Source organism: Eleutherodactylus coqui, chromosome 3 (assembly GCF_035609145.1).
Source record: "Eleutherodactylus coqui strain aEleCoq1 chromosome 3, aEleCoq1.hap1, whole genome shotgun sequence".
NCBI lineage: Eukaryota > Metazoa > Chordata > Amphibia > Anura > Eleutherodactylidae > Eleutherodactylus > Eleutherodactylus coqui.
The window spans coordinates 55,343,518-55,365,279 of NC_089839.1; the positions used below are offsets into that span (position 1 = coordinate 55,343,518).

Below are 21,762 nucleotides of genomic sequence, written 5' to 3' on the forward strand. Positions count from 1 at the left end.
TCAGAGCCCGGCTGCTATGACGTGCCGTGATCGTTGCTATGGGCAACCACCCATAACAAATGTCACGTGATCACATGGCAGGACACATTTGGGGTCCCTTATTAGAGGGGCTGTTTGGGGGCCTAAAGAAAAAGCTTCTAAAGATGTAAAGTGCAAAACACAATGGGGAAAGAACTCGGAATGACAGCCAATCACAGAGGAGCTTCCATCCTTCAAGGCAGAATGTGAAATGAATGCTGCGCTGTGATTGGTTGCCCGGGGGAACGAAGACGCAAAACGCACGCATTTTGAGTGTGGGGAAAAAACACGCGATATGAGCTATTTATGAGGGGGTGAGCGGTTTGGGCAGCGCAATAAAGTGCAATAGCGAGTTTAAGTAGGCTAACGCTTGTATGAGGCCGGCCTAAGGGCGCCCACAGACTTCGTTTTTTTAACGCGAATGTTAATGTAGTGTTAAAAACGCATCGCACAAAAATCACGCCAACTTGCGATGCGTTTTTAACATTCGCATAAAAAAACGTAGCGTTAACCGGTGAAAAAAACGCGCAAGAAAAACGCAAGTGTGCAAGAGCCTTTAGGGTGGCGTCACACGAGTGTTTGCGCAAATACGTTCGCCACAGAGCAGCGTATTTTGCGCATAAACAAAGCTTGAAGAGGCCGTTGTGTGCGTGTCTGCGCATAGTACTGTAATTTTGGCGCACGCAGGGCCAGTTCACATGAACGCGTTTCCCTTTCCGTGGAAAAAAATGGCTATTACATCCTAATGAGGGCGGTCTGTCTTCTCCCCTCGGATGTTGCGCAGTGCGTCACGTTTCTGCTTGTGTATTTGCGCACCAACGGTAAAGTTTTTGCGCACGTATTTTGTTGACTAAGCAACCTCATTGACGGCACAACTATGTTTCGCTGAGGCGCAAGGATCTGCGCACACGCTCGTCTGAAGGCGTCACACGGGCGTATGTGTAATTGCGCACGCCTCAGCCCAATATATTTGCGCTATGAACGCGACTCTTTTGCGTGTGCATCGGCATATTTCCCACCATTTACGCCCGCTGGGATGTTTTGTGGCCCATGGGGTACAATCCCGCCATCATTTTATTGGCCCAATGACTTCCGGATGGTCTTTTTCCAGCTGAATTGCGCATCTCTTGGCGTTATTGTGGGCGTTTTTGCATCCTAATTGACGTCTTTGGGGTCTTTTGGTGCGAAAATATGCAGGAAAACAGAGACGATGCGTTTTGTTTTTTTGGCGTGACCAAATTGCGCAGGAAAATATGCGCCCGTGAACGAACACCTTGAAATAATTATATTCCGCTGACTACGAACGCACGCAGTGATGTCATACTAGTATAATGATGCCGCAGCGCAGGGATGACCCCCACAGGAGAGGTCACGGTGTGCCCATCATAGAATTCAGGAAGGGGCAAGAAAATACACTGTATAATTAAAACCGGCAGCAATATAACTGGGAGAGGAGCAGGTTGTGTGCATGCGTGACGTCTGCGGCTCCCGGACAACTAACAGATTGTATCAGCGCTCTCCCCACTGACCAATCAGATCACAGCATCCATTTATCCTCGGTATAGAGTATAATGAAAGCTCCATTCTGATTGGTTGCTATAGGCAACGCTGCTCCTCTATCAGACCAGCCTAGTTTGATTGACTCTCAGAACTCCACGTCCCCTCCGTTGTGGCTGAGCCAATCCTGGACGCACGTTTGACGTCATGCGCGTTCACGAGAGGCGGGGAAGCGGGCTGTGCATAGGAGGGGGCGAGGCGGGGATGCGCGCTGTGGACGCGCCCGGCGAGAGGGAGCATTTCCACGGCCAGAGCCAAGAAAGTGAAGATGGCCACCAAGTCCTGCCCGCAGTGCGACCAACAGGTGAGGGCAGCCCGGGGCCCCCGAGGGCCACACAACCCGGGCAACAGCTGCCTGAGCGTGCCTGGCATCCCTGCGGAGAGGAGGGCGCTGCTGTGATTATATACTGGGGCTGATCCTATGTATCATGTGTGTGATATGGGGACTGGTTGGATATTATTATATGGGGCATGTTATAATCCTGTATTTATTATATATTGTAACTATTTTATATATTTTCTAAAAAATGCAACATTTTATTTGTTCTCTGCAGCCTGGAGAGATCAGCTGGGCTGCAGGGGCGGAAGGGGTTAATTGTAGGGGGCAGAGGGGTCATTTGATACTTTGTAGCCGCATTGCTTTAATTACAGGGGGAGATGGGGGTCTACAGGAAGTGCAGCCCGGACACTGAGGGGTTAATGTGCTGGAGAGAATAGAGACTGGGTGGTTTGTTTGTTTTGTTTTTTTGGTTTTTTTTAATTTTACTTTTTGTATTTCATTTTGGGGTGACTTAATGTTCTTCCCCCAAACTCCATGGCTGGGGGAGGGGGTGTAATGATGGAGGAGGGGCGCCCCCTCTGCAGGGATCAGATCAGGTTTCCTTTCTTTGCGCCAGTTAATAGTTACTGTAAATAGTATTTGCCTGGAGGGAAGTGAGAGGATGTGGGGAGGGAGGGGTTAACGGCAGGCGCCGGCCTCGTGTGCAGCTGTCTACGGGGGCCGCATGCCTGGGCCTTGTGATCTACAGGGGGTGTAATATGTGTCCGGTAATATATTACATGTCTGTGATATAGACTTATTATAATTTTTTTTTTTATATATATACTTTTTTTAACCCCTTGTTTGGAAATATGTTGCAGCCGATGCCCCCGTATAGTTTCTGCACGTTTCCACCTCCATGCGTATAATGTACATAGAACACCCCATCGCCCGCCATAACAACGGGACTAGATTTACGCAAATCGTAATATCCCCCCCCCAAAAAAAGTATTTAGAGGCACAGAAAGAGGAAAAAATCCCATCGACTGTTCTCCATCATCTAAAGGCCGCCGACGCTCGATATTAAGGGAGGCTTTACATCTAGGGCAGGAAAGGGGAACCCCCCCCCCCCCCCCCCCCCCCCATCTGCCCACTGATAGCACCCAGCATGCAAGGTCTGGCACCGATGTCCACAATATGTGTTCAATCACCTCTATTACCCCCCAGTTGTACCCAACCCCGGCCCGCGTGCCTTACGTCTGCCCCAGTCTAAGTATCTTATATACGTGCTAAACCACTTTAATGGAGTCCGATGAACTCCACGCACCTGCGGCACTCGCAGACTGTCAGGCAGAGGTATCGAAGCCTACAGAACGCCATGGCCTGTTGATCTCCACGAATACGGCCCACATCATCCCGTTCTTCTACCTTCACTGCGAACGGCTGTGAATCGTAAGAAAGCTTCTGTCCAGAGAAATAAGTCATTAACCCCTCGTAGCTCCAGAACACTCAAGGAAGTTCACCGAAGGGTGCCGGACTGCGAGTGCAGATACTGAAATGGGTCCTAGATGGTCCCGCTCCTCTCACATCCCTTCCATCATATTTATAAGTGCGGGCTGTAATATTGGGACTGGGCTGTGTCTTGGAGCTGGACTGCAGTACCCGATGCAGCCTGTGGACCGTCATGGCGCCATTTTTAGTAGAAACAAAAAATGCAGCCATCTTTTTTTTTTTCTGTTCCCAGATAAACCCTTTAACGCGACCCTCCTCCGGCCTGGAGAGACCAAGATGGCCGCAGCGCTTCTCTGACTGCGTTACTACGCATCCTTAGCCTCAGGGCAGCCGTATTACACACGCAGTGAATGGACATTGGTTTTCATCGGCGCCCGCGCAATAGCATTTTATAATTGTATATATGATACGCGTAAAAAAGAACACCGCGGTACTGATTTACCGTGTATAATTTTTTGTAAATTAAACTGCTCTTTTGGTGGAGCTGGCTTATGTGTTTTGCCTGGTAGCCGCTGCGGAAATTCAGCTTTCCATGGATCCTGACAAATTATGGGCCACCTACAAGACAGACGTAGGGAAATTGAATGTACCCACCATGATAATATATACGAGACCCAGATACACACCCCTGGGTCAAACAGTATCCCCTTAGTGAAGAAAAAAAAAAAAGGGGTGAAGGGTCAGCCACGCTGATGATCTGATGATCTTGGAAAACTGCCGACTGGCCACAACTTCACTGTTATTTTCCCTTGCAGAAAATGGCTGTAAGGCCTGGAGGCCTCCTCCAAAGCCTAACCAAGTTCTGCAAGAAAGGTTGTTCTCCTGGCCAGGCCATACCTGTACATACATCCGTTGCCAAATTCCGCACCTTTCTGGGCCTTGTTTCATACTGCCGCCCATACGACAGTATTGACACAAAAGCACGGAGGACAACCACGGCCACTGAGATACTACTCCATGAGGTTGGATCCAGTGACTCGAGGAGCTCCCTCATGTGTTTGTGCAGTGGCAGCAGTACAGACAATGGCTGACAAATCTTCTAAGTTGGTATTGGACTACCCCCTAGTGGTCCACACCCCAAATGACATCCAGAACATACTCATGCAAGTACAACCCAAGCACTTATCTCTGGCCTATTAGATTCGGCTACAATGTGCTCTTTCCATGCTTCCCCTAATATTTCTTCCCAATGTTGTACTACCTTGAACCCAGCTACTTTTCTTTTAATCAGGTATTCCGGTTCAAACGGGGGAGGAGAGGCATAGGTGATTTGAGTATGGCAGATCAAATATTTTCTTAAAAATTTTTTTAATTCTTTGCAACAAGATTCTGACAAAAACTGTTATTAGAATCCACTGTTAATGATGCATATTTTGAGTTTTCTTTTGTAGATGGTACCAGGGTGAGGATTGATGACTCCGAACCAGAGATGCAGAGGTCACACAACAAGATGTCCTAAAACGCAGAAGCTCTGCCTCCGCATGCTCCAGTGCAAGAAGCGGAACCGAAGGCCCTCACTGAGGCGTGTAGAGTGGTAGAAGGTAAGACGGCAACTCTTTACATTGACTCCTGGAATGCATTTGGCATAGCTCAAGATTACGGCCCAATATGGAAGGCCAGACAGCTTGTTATCTCAGTAGGACAGCCAATTAAGAATGGTGCAGCGGTACAGAGTCTCATGGAAACCCTACTACTACTACCTGGCAATGGAGAGCTCACACCGATTCCTACAATGGAGAAGCGAGAGACGACACCCTCGCCGACAGCACAGCAAAGGCAGCGGCCCTCAAGCCATGCAAGAAAGAAGAAAAGTTACTGACAGCATTCAGAGTCAGTGATAAAAACTTTGGACATTGACAAAACTTTGAACATTAATATGCCAAGGACTTTACAGTTACAAGCCAACGAGGAAGGAAAGCAAAATGGGCTAAAAGACGGGAGCAACAGAACAGGACGGCGTATGGTGAACAATCAGCAGAACTTGCCTACAGAGGTCCCTGTCCCCCGTGATGGCCCAACTGGTACACAGAATCAAAAGCAGCAATGACGTCGACACTGAACAAGAATGGGTGACACCTGGGTTCTCTGTAGCTGCTGCATCATTTGTCCAGTTAGCATGATCTTTGCCATATGCGAGTCAGGACAGAAGTAAGGTGGCCATATAACACTTGCCTGGACCACTCTACCCATTTCAGAGATTGCCAATTTGACCACATTCAGCTCACACCTGTTGGGGAGTATGAATATGTGCTTGTTGTTGTTGTTGGAGTCTTTTTCAGGTTGGAGGCCCACCCTGATACTAAGGTAAATGAGCAGGTAACCACACAGAAGCTCATGAATGAGCTAATCTGCAGATACAGAGTACCGGAAGTGAATGAGGTAAACGAAGGTACACACTTCATAGGTGAAATAATGTGACATCATGTCTGGAAGGTAATTGGACAGGGGAGTGTGCCTTGGTAAAGCCCTTATGCTCCTCCACATCCTGTCAGACAGCATTGAGGATAATGAGGTTACCCCCAATAGTTACTTTATCTCAATCCAACTCTGCTGTGTTCTGTAGTTATCCTGTCATGTTGGTCTATCCTTGTTTTCTGCATAGGTACGGCGGTTCTTTCCAGTCTTGTCACTAGGTAGTGTAGGGTCAGTGTTGGCGGCCTGGACCTGTCCACCATCAGGGCTATCTCCAGGAGGGACATTGATGTGGGTGAAGATCAGGGAGTCCCACGCCGTGCGTACCTGTGCACACTACTAGCATTGTAACAGTACACTAGAATGAGAAGAGAGGCTCCTGGTGGTAGTTTTGACCTACACGTGTACATTGACGTCATAGGACAGCCAAGGGGGGTACCTGACGAGTTTTTAAAACTTAGAGACCACGTTAAAGCTGGATTCGAGTCCATTTTTCTGATCATTATGGTAAATAAAATGTTGACTGGATTAATTATGTTTATTATAATTAGCAGCGGTTTATAAATTATACTAGAGATGCCTTAAAGGAACTAGTCGACCAATAGGACCTACCTCGACTATGACTTTTCAAAATAAAATGGCACGAGGTACGATTTTAGCCAAAAAGGGGAGACTTGTACCTACATTCCAGACAAAACGTGACCCGCAGGTAAAGACGCAGTTGCCATTAAGAAGCTAACCGCACTAACTGAAAAGAGCTAACCTTAGTCTGTTTCCTCAGTTAGGTACATACCTAACAGCAGAATAGAAAAAATAAGTTTTAAAACATTGTGTATTTAGAACACTGTGATAGGTTTTCGCTAAGATTTTCCTTTATTTTATCTGCAGTGCACTCTGCTCATGCCACGCAACATGCCGGTGTTACAACGCCCCTGGTCCTGTTACCTTGCCGCCTCTGGAAAAGGGAAGTGGGAATAATCACCTTGTAGTTTCTTCCTTCCAGACTGATAGATATGATCATGCACGTACTAATGGAGCAGAGGTTCAGTCATGTTGATCAGGCATTAGATAGCCCTAATTTTGCACTCTTTGTGGATGAATCGAGGTAGTGTCAAGAAGGCGGGTTCTACACAAGAGGTTACTCTGATAAAAAAAAAGATACTAACTATATTTGTTGCCATTATAATTGTCCTAATTTCTGTTTGTTGTTGCATACAGTGAATTCCGACCCTGATGACTACCTGGTCCACCTGTCTCACTATGATGTCCAACAAAAAGCCCACTGTCAGCACAAACGTCGTCATCATGGATCCAGAATATGATGATGTCGAACCATCCTATACCCCCATGGCAGTGGTAGCCCCAGTCTACAACACAATGCAGATCTAGGGTCAATGGTGGGGGGTTAGGGTGGGACAGAGTAGGGACACATAGTGTGGTGAGTTTAGTGAAACAGATAGTTTCAAGGGGGGCTGTAGTGGAAACCCAATATATCTATATTCTGGACTGTGGACCTTTGATAGTGGACAGTGAACCTGTATTTGTACGTTTAACATTCTGTATAACAAATGACATGTTTGCCTTCTGTTTTGATACAAATATAGATATGTTTTTACATTTATGCAATATTTCTACTTCCTTAATCAAACATCTTTTTCCTAAACTTTGCTGACAAAGATAATATTTAACATGAACACGCTATACTTTTCCATCTGTTTTGTAACTTTAGAAGAAGTAAAGATCAGACAGATAACCGCAGGTTAAGCAAGTACCGCTTTTAGAATACCGTAATAATAACCCAAGCAATTTTACTGGAAACATATGCAAATAACATGGGAGATTTAGGCAATTACTAATTCATGATGTAACATCCAATCATATCAAAGGAACCACACGTGGGTCCAAGACAACCCACTCATCTCGTCCACCACCTGATGGCCAATCACAAATGACCGGAGGATGGAAGAATTGCAAGACGCTTATCCAATAATTAAATAATACGTTGTATCTATGTAATCTTTGACCTGCCCAGATGGGCAGATATGTTAAACTCTTTTAAAAGAGGCTGCGCGCCCAACAATAAAGCAGAATTGAGGAAGCTTATACATGCTGAACCTGTGTCAGTGTGAAATCTTCTTATGCGCATAATCAATTCAGAATTAATCTGGAAGGGTGTAAACATTCCTAATTGAGTAAGACATTGGATGCAAAAGGAAATCCACGACAGTGTATTTGTGCCAGACCGGTAAAACAACGCAATGGGAAGTCTTTGTGCACCCACAGCATAGGTGAGCCCAAGGAACTCAAACATGGTATTACACATGAGGAAATCAGAGTGCCCAAACATGGCAGAGTTTCACCCTGCTAAGGGCCTCAGCCTTGGCCCACATTTCTGCCCTAGTCAGTCAGTGTATTTGTGCAAGACAGGTAAAACACCGCAATGGGTAGTCTTTGTGCACCCACAGCATAGGCAGACCCCTGTAACATTTCTGTAGCAAGAGTATAGGCAGACCCCAGTAACATTTCTGTAGCAAAAGTATAGGCAGACCCCAGTAACATTTCTGTAGCAAAAGTATAGGCGAACCCGTGTAACATTTCTGTATCAAGAGTATAGGCGTACCCCAGTAACATTTCTGTAGCAAAAGTATAGGCAGACCTCAGTAACATTTCTGTAGCAAGAGTATAGGCGAACCCCTCAAACCATTCAGTAGAAAAGGTATAGGCAGACCCCAGTAACATTTCTGTAGCAAGAGTATAGGCGAACCCCTGTAACATTGCTGTAGCAAGAGTATAGGCGAACCTCTGTAACATTTCTGTAGCGAAAGTATAGGTGAGTTGAAAAAATTAACCCGCTGTCTTGCGCTGATACCTAGGGGTAATTTACTGCTCGCAGAGGCTTGTAGATAGGAGAGGCTGTATGGAGGGGGAGAAGACTCTAAAGCCAGTGGATAGTGCTGGTAACTGCGGCTATCTCAACCCCACCAAGGAAAGGGTATTGTGAGATGCTCTGCACAGTGGCAGAGCTGAAATACTTTGCAGTGGCCTAGGAAATATTACAGTACTGTTTAGCGGTGAGACCTCTGTCTAATGCACTGCAGACATAGAACGATTCAAGGTATAAGCAGACCCTAGTAACATTTCTGTAGCCAAAGTATAGGCGGACCCAGTAACATTTCTGTAGCAAAAGTATAGGCGAACCTCTGTAACATTTCTGTAGCAAGAGTATAGGCAGACCCCAGTAACATTTCAGTAGCCAAAGTATAGGCGGACCCCAGTAACATTTCTGTAGCAAAAGTATAGGCAGGCCCCTGTAACATTTCTGTAGCAAGAGTATAGGCAAACCCCTCAAACCATTCAGTAGAAAAAGTATAGGCAGAGCCCAGTAACATTTCAGAAGCCAAAGTATAGGCAGACCCCAGTAACATTTCTGTAGCAAGAGTATAGGCGGACCCCAGTAACATTTCTGTAGCACGAGTATAGGCGGACCCTAGTAACATTGGTGTACCAAGAGTATAGGCGAACACCTATAAAAAGTTGTTTACCAAGAGGACAGGCGAAGCCTGGAAAAATTAGTTTGCTAACAGTATTGGCGATGGCCTGAAAAATTGGTGTACCAAGAGTACAAGTGTACCATCTCCAGGGCGTACAGCGCAAGTTCGTGCCACGTGTCCAGCTTTGACACCCAATAGTTGTATGGAGCAGAGGCATCACGGAGAATGGTGGTACTATTGGCTACGTACTCCCTCACCACCTTTTTACACTGCTCCGTCCAACTGAGCCTTGACTAGGGAGTGGTGACACTCCCTGCTGGAGAGCCATAAATCTGGCAAAGGCCTTGGAGAGTGTTCCCCTGCCTACGCCTGACATGCTGCCTGATCCCCATGCCTCTCCTGCTAGTTGGCCCTCTGAACCGCATCCTATGTCACTAGCGCTATCAGTTGGGAACTTTAGCATCACTTTTTCCACCACGGCCCTGTGGTATTGCATCACTCTTGTACCCCTTTCCTCTTCGGGAATGAGAATCTCCTTATACCGTGGGTCGAGAAGGCTGTACACTCAGTAATCCGTGTTGGCCAGAATGCGTCTAAAGCGAACAGGAAAGGCAGCCTAACATGAAGTCAGCCATATATGCCAGGGTCCCAGTAGGTAACACATCGCTGTCCTCACTAGGAATATGACTTTCAGGATCCTCCTCCTCCTCTTCAGCCCATGCACGCTGAACAGATGAGAGGCAAGCAGTATGGGTACCCTCTGCAGTGTGGCCAGCTGTCTCTTCCCCCCTCCTCCTCCTCCTCCTCCAGAACGCACTGAGATATAGATATGAGGGTGGTCTGGCTATCAAGTGACATACTGTCATCCCCTGTCTCCTATTCCAACTGCAAAGCGTTGGCCTTTATGCTTTGCAGCAAACTTCTTAGCAGGCAAAGCAGCGGGATGGTAATGCTAATGATGGCCGCATCACCGCTCACCATCTGGGTAGACTCCTCAAAATTCCGAGGACTTGGCAGATATCTGCCATCCATGCCCACTCTTCAGTAAAGAATTGCAGAGGCTGACTACCACTCTGCCGCCCATGTTGCAGCTGGTATTCCACTATTGCTCTATGCTGCTCGTCCAGTCTGGCCAACATGTTCAGCGAAGAATTCCAGCATGTGGGCACGTCGCACAGCAGTTGGTGCTCTGGCAGCTGAAACCGATGTTGCAGGGTCCTCAGGGTGGCAGCGTCCGTGGTGGAGTTGCGGAAATGTGTGCAGATGCGGTGCACCTTGCCGAGCAGGTCAGACAAGTGGGGGTATTTTTGAGAAACCACTGAACCACCAGATTGAAGACGTGGGCCAGGCATGGCACGTGTGTGAGGCTGCAGAGCTGCCACCAGGTTACGGCGTTTGTCACACACGACCATGCCCGGTTGGAGGCTCAGCGGCGAAAGCCAGAGGTCGGTCTGCTCTGTCAGACCCTGCAACAGCTTGAGGGCTGTGTGCCTCTTGTCACCTAAGCTGATTAGTTTCAGCACGGCTTGCTGACGCTTGCCCACCGCCGTGCTGCTGCGCACTACCGACTGCTGGCGACGTGCTTACACTTCTTAATTGAGAGGTAGAGGTGGCGGAGGAGGAGGAAGGGGAGGGTTTGGAGGAGGTGCCATAAAACGCCGCAGATAGCAGCCCCGAGGTAGGACCCGCTATTCTGGGTGTGGGTAGGATGTGAGCGGTCCCAGGCTCTGACTCGGTCCCAGCCTCCACCAAGTACACCCAATGTGCCATCAGGGAGATATAGTGGCCCTGCCCGGCAGTACTTGTCCCTGTGTCCGTGGTTAAGTGAACCTTCCCAGTAACCGCGTTGGTGAGGGCACGATTGATGTTGCGGGAGACCGAGTAGCGCGGAACCGCCGCCGCCATCATGTTTTTGAAAGCCTCCGTTTCCACAAGCCTGTACGGCAGCATCTTTAGGCTGATTAATTTGGCAATGTGCACGTTTAAAGCTTGTGCATGCGGGTGGGTGGCGGCATATTTGCACTTTCGCTCCAACACTTGTGTTAGAGACAGCTGAACGCTGTGCTGAGAAACATTGCTTGCTGGAGTGGAGGACCATGGAGGTGAGGGTGTGGGTGCAGGCAGGGAGGCGCTCGTGCCTGTGTCCTGGGAGGGGGATTGGATCTGTGTGGCAGATTGGGGCACAGGAGAAGAGGCAGTGGTGTGACTCGGAGGCGGTGAATGGCCTTCGTCCCACCTTGTGGGGTGCTTGGCCATCATATGCCTGCCTCCCCCTCTGAAGCCCTGTCCTCAGTTGGCTTAGCAAACCAGGTGGGGTCAGTCACCTCATCGTCCATCTGCTCTTCCTCCGAATCCTCTGTGCGCTCCTCCCTCGGACTTACTGCCCTTACTACTACCTCACTGACAGACAACTGTGTCTCATAATCATCGACCTCCTCATCCATAAAAAGCTCTTGAGACAGTTGCCAGAAGTCTACAGCCTCATCACCCGGACTCTGGGAACTTTCCAAAGGTTGGGCATCGGTCACGACAAACTCCTGAGGTGAGAGAGAAACCGTATTTTCCCACTCATGGCAGGGACCCGAGAACAGTTCCTGGGAGTCTGCCTGCTCAGAATATGTCATTTTCATGGGGTGAGGAGGCTGGGAGGAAGGAGGAGCAGCCAGAGAATTCAGAGTTGCAGTCCATAGGCCGGGAGTAGTGGACTGCGTAGAAGACTGGGTGGTCGATACATTGCTGGACGCGTTTTCTGCCATCCACGACAGGACCTGCTTGCACTGTTTTGTTTGTAATGAAAGTCTACCACGCAGACCCGTAAATTGTGATATGAAGCTGGGGAGCTCAGAAACTTGCCTCTCTCCTAATACCTCAGCATCCGGCTGTGATTCACCACACCCAGGAACTCATTTAGCGGTGAGACCGCTGTCTAATTCACTGCAGACAGAGAATGGTATAACTGAAATAGTAGGCAATAGGCTAGGAAATGTTGGAGTGCAGTTTCACGGTGAGAGCTGGTTGTACAGCACTGCAGGCTGAGAACACTATTACGAAAAGGCTGGGAACAGACCTAGATGCGTGATACAAAAGTTGGTGCACTACAACTCCCAGCAGGCCCCAACTAAAATGCACACTGTCAGATGTAGCCCTAAGGAGGACCGTTAGGGTTCTTGTACGGAGGATCAGGACTGTATAACTTTCCCTATAGAAGTCGCTGTGTCCCTAAACTTTGCGTTATGCACAGCACACACAGAACGGTATAACTGAACTAGTTTGCAGCAGGCTAGGAAATGTTAGAGTGCAGTTTCACGGTGAGAGCTGGTTGCACGGCACTGCAGCCTGAGAACGCTATTACTGAAAGGCAGGGAACAGGCTTAGATGCGTAATACAAAAGTTGGTGCACTACAACTCCCAGCCAGCCACAACTGTAAAGCACACGGTCAGATGTAGCACTAAAAAGGACAGTTGGGGTTCTTGCACAGAGGATCAGGAGTCCTGTAAAACTTTCCCTATATAGGCAGCTCTGTCCCTAAACTCTGCGTAATGCACTGCAGACTGAGAACGCTATAGCTGAAATGGCCTGCATAGCCCAAGATGCATAAAAAAAAAGTTGGTGCACTACTGCTCCCAGCCAGCAACAACAATAAGGCACACCATGTGGAGTAGCCCTAAGAAGGACCGTTGGGGTTCTTGAAGACAGGATCCTACACTAACACTGTCTCTATATCAGCAGCAGCACTATCCCTAACCTCTGGGCGGGACCAGTTTAAGTAATTGGCGGTCACCTGATCAGTCCAGCCACTCACTGTTCGGGGGTGGGATAGGGCTGGCACGTCACAGCAGGAAGTGGCAATGCCTTCCCCGCATGTCTATTGGCTAGAAAATGGCACTAAACATGCGGGGGGAAAAATGAAATTGACTCGAGTACCGCGTGGTGTTCATCTCGAGTACCCTTATACTCAAACGAGCATCAAGCTAGGACAAGTGTGCTCGCTCATCTCTAGTCCCAACCTATAAATGAGTGCAGGATGAGGCTGGACAGGCCGTAAAGGTAGAACGCACAGAACCTGACAGATTACAGTAGGGGCATTTGGGGCAGACACTCAAACCACCTCTAATGCCCCCAGGCCACCCAGTGGTGTCCTCATAGCTAGCTTCCTGTAATGCCACAGCACTGCTCAGTCATGTGATCACCAGCAGCATCAGAGCCTGACTCCTCCCCTTTGCCTGCAGCGCAAAGCAGGGGAGGCGTTGGGCTCGGAGGCTGCCAGGTGATTGTTCGGCAGCAACAGCACTGCTGACTAGAGAGGTATATTGCCACGTTTGGGGCACCATTACAATAAGGGTGTATTCACATGCAATGGATTTGGTGTAGATCTGCAGCAGACTTTATCCCTTCACTTGAAAGGGTGAAATCTGTTGCAGATCCGCATCAAAATCTGCTGTTATTCTGTAGGTTTTGGTATTGATCCCATCAGAGCGACGCTTTTGTTTGTTGATTTTCCACTGCAGAAAACCTGCAGTCAGAACTACCTTGAAGATCTGGATCCAGTATTCCAGGAGAACGTTGGCGTCATCTTTTTGGGAGCTTTACTGAGTGGAGTTACAGATATTGATCTATAGAGAGAAGACAACAGGTTACTACAGTCTTGCAGAAACAGCACCACTCATGCATAGGCTCGTGGTACTGCATTGACTCTGGGCAGGAAAACTACTAATGTGGAGCAGATTTTTTGATTCTAGGCTACACAATCCCATTATAAGAGTGGGTCTGCAGCTACCACTAGGGGGAACTTCTTTCATACAGATTACATTGAACTGAAGTCTGTATGATAAGCTCCCCCTAGCGATGAAGGTTATAGCTTAAAGTTTGTCCAGGGGCAAACTAGTGATGGCCTGGTCTATAGTCTGAGCCATCAACAGTAGAACAGCTGAGGTCTGCAGCCCAGGACCTTTACCAGTTAGTCGTTGGCTGGGTTGGAGTGCATAAATCTGGTGAACAGCTAATGGCAGATGCCCTTGGCTGTGGATCCCTACTGATCTACACCTGAGGCCTGTCCTAAGGCTAGGCCATCTATATTTTACAACTGGACAACCCCTTTAGGGTCAGCAGCTCTAATGATATAAAAAGCCATGATCTAGGGCTATTGCACCAAAGTTTTGATCTAAAAAGAGTTGATCCAAGATAAAGTAGAAGAGCCTTGCACCCACACCGTTTAGCCTGTGATCTTGATTCAATTTGATCCCCCAATTTTGGCAGATCAAACTAGTTGACCAATCACCAATCACCATGTAGGATACACCTCTAGCTTCAACCTTCAATCAGATCAAGTGAAATTGGTTTTGCAAGTTTTAGATCAGGAAGTGTTGGTGCACAACTGGTGACCTTACACTAAGGTCAACAACTGATGACTTTAAACCCAGATCAACAGGATGGTTGGCGCAACCGGCCATGGAGAATTTAAAGAGGTTGTCCAGGATTAGATCAACATGTCTGCTTTCTTCCAAACAGCGCCACCCTTGTCCATAGGGTTAGGTGTTGTATTGCAGCTCAGCTACATTGGTAAAGATGTAGAAGTCTTCCCTGTATCCTTAGTAAGCGATATAAGAGATTTACTTTTGGGAACCTATGAGGGGAAAGCATGAGATTCTTTATGACAAGGCAGAAGTCACAGCCGCTCCCCACAGGTCCCCAATGTCACATATTACAGTAGCTATATGTAGGCACAGTGGGGGGCAGGGGGTCTAACAAAGCAAATGCACCAGAATTGGGGCTCAGGGTGCAGCAAAAATCTAGTTCATGCATTGTACACCACACAGTTATATTGTAGAATTTTATTTTTTTTAATTTCAGTTGACAAGAGGGCGTGGTTTAGAGAGAACACTAAAAGTTGTGCAATGATTTGGTGCAAATTACTGCTGTAGACCAACCATCCAATAGAAAGTACTAAAGATGCACCAAGTTTATCATCTAGCATGGACCGCTGAAGTTTGGTGCATTTTCAGACTATCCGGTCTAAGTTTATGATAAGTATTTGAAAGGGTTAGTCAGTCGGCCCTAAAAACTCGTCGGCTCTGCTCTACAGCTGGACAGATGCATAGAAGTCTATGCGCCCATCCACAGCAGTCGTGAAGTCTATACGCCCGTCCTCAGCAGCCGTGAAATGTATGTGCCCGTCCTCAGCAGCCGTGAAATCTATGCACCCGTCTTCAGCAGCCGAGAAGATTATGCTCCCGTACTCAGCAGCCGAGAAGTCTATGCTCCCGTCTTCAGCAGCCGAAAAGCACTGACAAACAACGATGATGGTTTAAGGGGCACAGGGCTTATGTGCGCGTTGCAACCCCTTCATATCACTGATCAGTGGAGGTTTCAGCACCTGGACCCCACTGATCAAAACATTTTACCTTTCAAGTTTCCTAAAAGTGCAGTTACTCTTTGCTTCTGTCTCAGGGTACCATCACAAACAAGTGAAACAGGGAATCTCTTTAAGATTCCTTGTGTGTTTATCACATTCTTCATGGACAAATGCAAAAGCGATTTCACTGAATGACTGCGCTAACCAAGTATTATAGATGGTGCACCCACTTGCTTTGTAACAGACCACTCCCAGGTACACTGAGTTTGTTGGTCTGGAGGTAGTCTTTCCTCAACACATACCCACACAGGTGTTACCTGACAAATTATCAGAACACTTTCTCAAAAAGCCTGCTCTCTAGCGCCATACTGGCTACTTTCGTCACTGCACTTCTACAGTGTGCAGATGTATGTTGTGGCAAGCCGGGGTTTCTTGCATGCACATTGACGATCTTTTGGTCTGGACATTGATGTATAAAGACTCCAGGAGACTTGACGTCTTTAAAACTGGCACCTGCCTGCATTTATTGCACACAGCAAAGCAAACTTGTATGGTACACAACAGCATACAATTGCCCAGGGTTCATTACCCACAGGGTCACCGTCACTAACCCGCTACAGGGCGTCTAGAGGGCATCCTCCTTTTACAGACAAAGTGACAGGCCAAACCAGTCAGCACAGACCTCAGGCTCTCAGTTCCTAATGCAGCATCTTCACATCACCTCTCACTCTTCCACACTGGACCTCAGGCTTGCAGACCTTTTAGCTTTGCTAAGCTGTCACTTCCCCCTGAGTAAGGTAGGAACTGCTCCTTTTATCTTATTTCATGCCACACCCATAGGTGTTTTCTCTCTGCAAGTATCAGAATGGCTGTTTAACACCCTCTGCAGACCATCCTGTACACTGCAGTCCCATAATGTGCAAGAGTATGTGTACGTGGGCTATATCTGCTGCAGATTTTACACATTGAAAAATCAGCAGTTACAAAATCCACATCCATCGGTGCGGATTTGCTGCAGATTTCATCCTTAAAATCCGTAGCATATCAGCTCCGCTGTGGATTCCGTGAGGGAATTTCCACATAGATGAGCTATTTTAAATCTCATCCACATGGCTTAAATAGCAAACTCTGCAGAGTTACCATATGCAAAATCTGCAGTATTTATGGGCCATGTAACCACATCCTAAGGGTATGTTTCTATGTAGCGGAAATGCTGCTCAGAATTTAGTGGGAAATTCTGCAGCATTTCTGCATACAAACCTGTGTCAAAATCCACACCGTAGGTATCCACAGCAAAAAAATGTTCAGTGCGTGTGGGCATACACTAAGCCCCCTTCACAAGGGCGTGTTTCCACGTGCAATTGATAGTGAATAGAACTTATTGATTTCAATGGGTTAGCTCACATGAGCATATTTTATCTGCACATTTTGCTCGCTCAGAAAAAAAACAGCATGCTCTATTTTCTTGCACACTTGCACACGAAAATCCCCATAGAAGTCAATGGGGATGTGCAAGTGCAATATGTTAAGATGTGTGAAACACTGCATAATTGCGTAGAAAAAAGAACACATCTGGAACTCAGACTAATTTGTCATTCAATGGGTGTGTCTTTGTTTGCTGTGTGCAATTGAACATGCATCATGGGTGCAAAAGTATAGAAAAATAATCAGATGCATGCAAAAATGGCATGTTCATGGTACAAATACGTTGAGCTGAAGCACGTGTAAAAGCATGTTTACTCGTGTGAAGGAGCCCTTATACTGCGGATTGCTCACTTTGGTCTCTGGAAAAAAAAAAACGCACCCAATATTCCTTATAGAACTCAATGGGGATGCGAACATTCACGTGCAATATGCTAGAATATGTGTGAAACAATGCCTAATTACATGGGGAAAAGAACACATCTCGAACCCATTAGACTAATTAGTCATTTCAATCCATGAGTCTTTGCTGTGTGCAAATGAACATGCTTTACGGGTGCAAAAAGTATAGTAAAATAAGCAGACATGTGCAATAATGCTTTATTCACATCAGCTGAAGCATGTGCATCCGTGTGAAGGAGTTCTTATTCTGCAGATTGGTTGCAAATTTGCTGCAGATTTTCCCAATTGAGTTCAATAGAAATTTAAAAATACACAATAAAGTCAAACTGTTGATCTTCAGCAAAATCTTTAGATAGGGGCTCATAAAAGCGTGGACACAATTGTAAGTCTGCTATATGCTGGTTTTATTTTTTTAAATTAGTATACAATAGACTTTTTTTACAAAGGCAAACAAATTAGTTCTGCTACTGTATGTAGTACGATCAGTTCTGGCACTGTATTTATGTTCTTGGTTCTAATATCTTATCTACCAATGTAAGATCCATCTTGTACCTATAAACATGTCTATACATGTTCTAGAATGTTCCTGAAGGCAGTTGATGACATCACAATGGTGAGATGGCATCACAATGGCAGTTATGACATCACAATGGCACAAGCCTTCTCATACCGGTGCACGGGTCAGAATCCTTGCATTCACTTGCTGCAGCTAGCAGAGAATAAGTGAGAGCGTCAATCCATACGGATTTCTAGATTTTCTATATATTCGCCTTTGTGATAAAATGAAGGCAAAAAAGAAGACCAACCATTTACAGGAAGTAGCTGATAAGATCAAGCACATTCCTGAAGAGAACAACAATGGCCGTGATGGCCAGGACAAGCCAAATGAAGCTAAGAAACCAAAAAAGAACCGGTTCTTAGCGCGCTTGCAAAAAAGCTGGGCAAGGATTACTGGGTTTATGAGGCGCAGCACTACCATCCAAGAGGAGAGAAGTGCTGAAGAACTCCCAACACCCAGCAGATTAAACATAGAGGAGGAACTCCCCAGTTCCAGCGGGATAATCATGGAGGAAGAACTCCCTGGACCCAGCGGAATAAACATGGAGGATGAACTCCCCAGAGCCAGCGGGATAATAATTGAGGAGGAACTCCCAACACCCAGCGAGATAATCATGGAGGAGGAATTCCCAAAACCTATTGGTATGGAGAAGGAACTCCCAGAGCCCAGTGCTACCAATATAGAGGAGGAACTCCCAGAACCCAGCATCAATATGGAGGATAGCAAAGGTAGGATACATGCAACTTCTCATATAAGAAAAGATTATGGTTAAAGTTACAGCATGTAATATTATGGACCAGCCATTAAGATGAATGGCCCTCCCCATAATTCTTGGACATTTGGGTCCCCTGAGGCATGACTTATTCTTATTGTGTTAGCCTCTCTGCCCTAATAAGACATATGGACAGGGGTATCTTCATGAGGCAACACTATGAAATACAAGTACTTGGATGAGATCTTATTTTGGAAAATTCTCTAACCATCTACTTTATCATTCCTTAGTTATATCTCATTTATCCTTCATTATGTATAAAGCAGGCTTCAGGTTTCCTGATTTGACTCCTTATCATATAACTATACATTTTTTTCTTTACAGCCAATGTGTCATCTGAAGAGCAGGAAAAAGAGGACGATGTGGAGGAAAACCAAAACATCGAGACCAACAATGAGGAGGCAGAACTGGTGACAGACAGCTTTGTGGAACAGGAAATACAAGCAGAACACCAACATCTTAATGACCTGATCCACATCCTGGAAGATCTGTGCACCCAGTACAATGCTGCTAATTTGGAAATACTGGAAGAGTACAATCGTATTAATGACCAAATCCAGAGACTCGAAGATCTGTACATCCAGCACTATAATGCAGAGGATGAACAGAATGGAAAAGAACAAATGGAGATTAAAGTAGAAGATAATCAAGAACTTCCAATCAAGGAAGTTGGAGAGGATGAAGAGAGCATCAAAGATAGCCAAAGAGCTTCTTGTGAAATGCCAGGACCCAGTAACATCAACAGTAGAGGTAAAAGATCGGGAAGTAACAGAGCTATAAAAGCTGCAGACACAAGACAGTATTTAGGTCTTTGTTTAGGGTTTTACACTTTAGTGAATATACTGTCAGTTTTATGTTCCGTGATCTGACTATATATGAATATGTGTTGCTGTGGGATAGCAATGAAGACTGTAATAATTCTTATACATATTAACACGTGTTCCTTTGTTTTCTATAAACAGACAATGAATCATCTAAAGGGAAGGAAAAGAACGATGATAAACGGGAAAATACAGGCATTGGTATCAATACAGAAAGAGAAGTGTGTCAATCTGAGGAGTTAAGCAAGAGCAATTCTCTAGAAAAGGAGCTCCACAAAAGCATCAAAAGCTCTCAGAGTGGCAGTAGTCATGATGAGGGACCCATACCAAGCAACATTTGTATGGACAAACTCGAACAACCTGGCAAGGAAACACCTGCCACAGTACCCCTCAAATTACAGTCCTTTACATTCCATCGGACACTGGGAGAAGGAAGCTTTGGAGAAGTTTATTTGGCAAGAGACATCATCCGCAAGGAATGTGTTGCCATTAAAGTAACTAACAAACTATATTTCACGAATTATGCGTGCAGTTTTGTAGAGCGCCATATCTTAGAACTGTCCCACCAGAGCCCTTACCTGATTCACGGCCTGGCAGCCTTCCACACAAAAGAATTTGTCTATTATGTGATGGAATTGGCCACCAGAGGGGACCTGCATGATTTTATGCTTAAGCACCGTCCTCTTGATCACCCCACAATACAATTTATCATATCCGAAGTGATCTGTGGCACACAATTCCTGCACAGGTTAGGCATCATACACCGGGACCTAAAACCAGCAAACATCCTTCTGTGCGCAGATGGCCATGTCAAAATTACTGACTTTGGTGTGGCTGCAATGGATGCAAAAGACAGGACTATAGGACACTGTGTAGGTACAGTTAAGTATATGGCCCCAGAAATGGTGAGGAGCCAGCAACATGGAGAAGGGGTAGATTTTTTTGCCATAGGTGTGATACTGTATAAGATGTACACATCTAAGTCTCCTTTTACTGGACAAAATAAGCATGAAGTTAAGCTTGCCATCCTCCGCTATTCTCCAAATTACCCAGAGTCACTGTCTCCTGACACACTGAACTTCTTACTAGGACTGCTGCATAAAGATCAGCACCATCGGCTAGGAGTAGAAGGAGACGTGCGGAAACATCCATATTTTTCCAACATCAATTGGGAAGATGTGGAAGCCAGGAGGGTCGTACCACCACCAATCATGACAGCAGCTTCTGTTAACCTGAAAATGGACCAAATTCTGCACTATGAAGAACAACAGAACAAAGTAAGATCTAAAGACCAGAAGATCTTTAAAGGATTTAGCTTTATTTGTCCGGAGTGGTCTCATCATTATCATCCTGTTGATACCATCAAGACCAAATTTTGGATGGCTAATCTGTTTGCCAGGCGGCCATTCAAGAAGAAAGCAAACTAAGCTGGTGGACGACCAACCAGCAGAACTAATGACATCCATCCATGTTACCCCGTCTATCAATTCCTACTACTTTCCACAACATACCTGATACCATGTACAGACTCTTGTAAAGGGCAGCCCTGCCCATACTAATACCGCAGTATAGCTCAATGCCGACTGAACATCCACCACTTAACATCCACGTAGATTCGAGCTTCAACAACCCAGGGACTTACTCCGATCGCCATATTTGGGGTCAGGGAGGAATTTTCCCCCCTAATATGAGGACAAACCAACAATCCTCAGGGGTTTTTCGCCTTCCTCTGGGACAACATAGCAAGAAATAACAGGTTGAAATCGAAGAACTTCTTTCGACCTTACTTGCTATGTAACCATCTGGACGTCTCATCTACAATGTGGTGACAATGAAAGAAAGAAGCTGCTAATGAAGAATGCAGCTTCACCACCCATCGGACTTGACAGAAGGAAGCAGCTAAGATTGTAAGCAGCTCATTCACCCCCCGGACTTGACAAACAGAGGGCCCAAAGGCTGAACGAGGCATGTTGTAGGAATCCAGGAAAGTGTCACCTATGTGTGATCTTCACCTGCATTTCGAAAAATAACACAAAAGTAAGCTGATGTTGTAGGAATCCAGGAAAGCGTCACCTATGTGTGATCTTCACCTGCATTTCGAAAAATAACACAAAAGTAAGCCCATGTTGTAGGAATCCAGGAAAGCGTCACCTATGTGTGATCTTCACCTGCATTTCGAAAAAC

The 21,762-nt window shown here is 46.3% G+C and overlaps 1 long non-coding RNA gene and 1 pseudogene across 1 annotated transcript; one reads left to right on the forward strand and one right to left on the reverse strand.

The window, feature by feature from the left end:
* Positions 1-1,808: 1,808 nt before the first annotated feature.
* LOC136620688 (uncharacterized) lies at positions 1,809-7,872 on the forward strand. Its single transcript, XR_010791167.1, has 2 exons — positions 1,809-1,879; positions 6,647-7,872. It is a non-coding gene; the product is annotated as an uncharacterized lncRNA (long non-coding RNA).
* Positions 6,821-21,762, reverse strand: part of LOC136620684 (alanine aminotransferase 2-like) — a 79,591-nt pseudogene continuing 64,649 nt past the window's right edge.